Genomic DNA, 1,133 nt, shown 5'->3' with positions numbered 1-1,133 from the left:
ATGGCTTATAAAAAATGATACCCGTCAGATTTTGGGATGTATGCTAGAATTTGTAGGCTACGATTAATCGAAGGTGTTGGCTCTGAGTATGACATAATAAAGAATCAACTCGAGGGCATGAATTAAGCTGAAACTTGAACTAGGTAATCTGATAATCTGATAATGGAACTATATGCCAAGAGTGTGTGAGAATCGTTGAGTGTTCAAACAGTTTTTGCGCAAAACTAGAACTTGCCTGGTTAGTCCTGCTAAGACAATTCAATCTAGAAGTTAGGAAGTGATCATAGGCCATTGTTCTGAAAAGTCCGCAAATTGCCTACAAGAAGGATCCAACCAAACGAAATAAATGCTCCATTTGATCCAAAAAAAAAACTTTGAGCCTATAATTAAACCATTTCTTTCCAAACCCCGAACTCACCTTCCCATAATCTACTATGTTGGCCCCGGTCCCTCCTTGGACATGTGCACTTCGACTTAGGCCAAAAGCCTAAGTTGAGGGTGGCTAATGTAAAAAAGTAACTTCAATCTTGGCCCTGACCCGACATCGGGTATTGCGCACCTCGAATAATGGAAAATTCATAAGTTGAGGGTGGCTATGAAAGAGGAAACTGAAAAGAAAAAAAATTGGGTATGAAAAGAGTGATGTGAAAAAGAAAAAAAAAGGATGTGACTTGTTGAAAGCTAAAAGAAAAATAAAATAAAAGTAAAAAGAGCTACAAAGTCTAAAGTGACATCCGTGTTTGAAGAAAATTAAGGGAAAGAAGGTAAAACGATAGTATGACAAAAATAGGGCAAAAGAGGTTAAAAGCCTAGTGTAATGTCAAGGAGGGCAGAAAGACACTAAGCAGTACGCAAATGTATCACACCTGACCCTGAGCCTATGTTACAAGCCAAGAAAGTCCTATAGTGATCCTAGAGTCTAGTTTGGAGAGTCTAAGCAGTGAAAATATGGGCAAGCTTATGGCATTAAGCACTAACTATACTTGAAATTACTCCTGAGTGTGAGTGTTGAATAAATCCTTGTACCATGAATGACATTCATTTTTTTCAAAGGGGATTTCTTTTGAAGTAAGGGCACTAGTTACATTCGGAAAGTTAGTACCTTGGTGACAGTGAGAAGTGTATGTTGTGTT

The sequence above is a fragment of the Solanum tuberosum genome, unplaced genomic scaffold (genome assembly GCF_000226075.1).
Source record: "Solanum tuberosum cultivar DM 1-3 516 R44 unplaced genomic scaffold, SolTub_3.0 scf00587, whole genome shotgun sequence".
Classification (NCBI taxonomy): Eukaryota; Viridiplantae; Streptophyta; class Magnoliopsida; order Solanales; family Solanaceae; genus Solanum; species Solanum tuberosum.
This window is presented reverse-complemented; position numbering follows the sequence as displayed.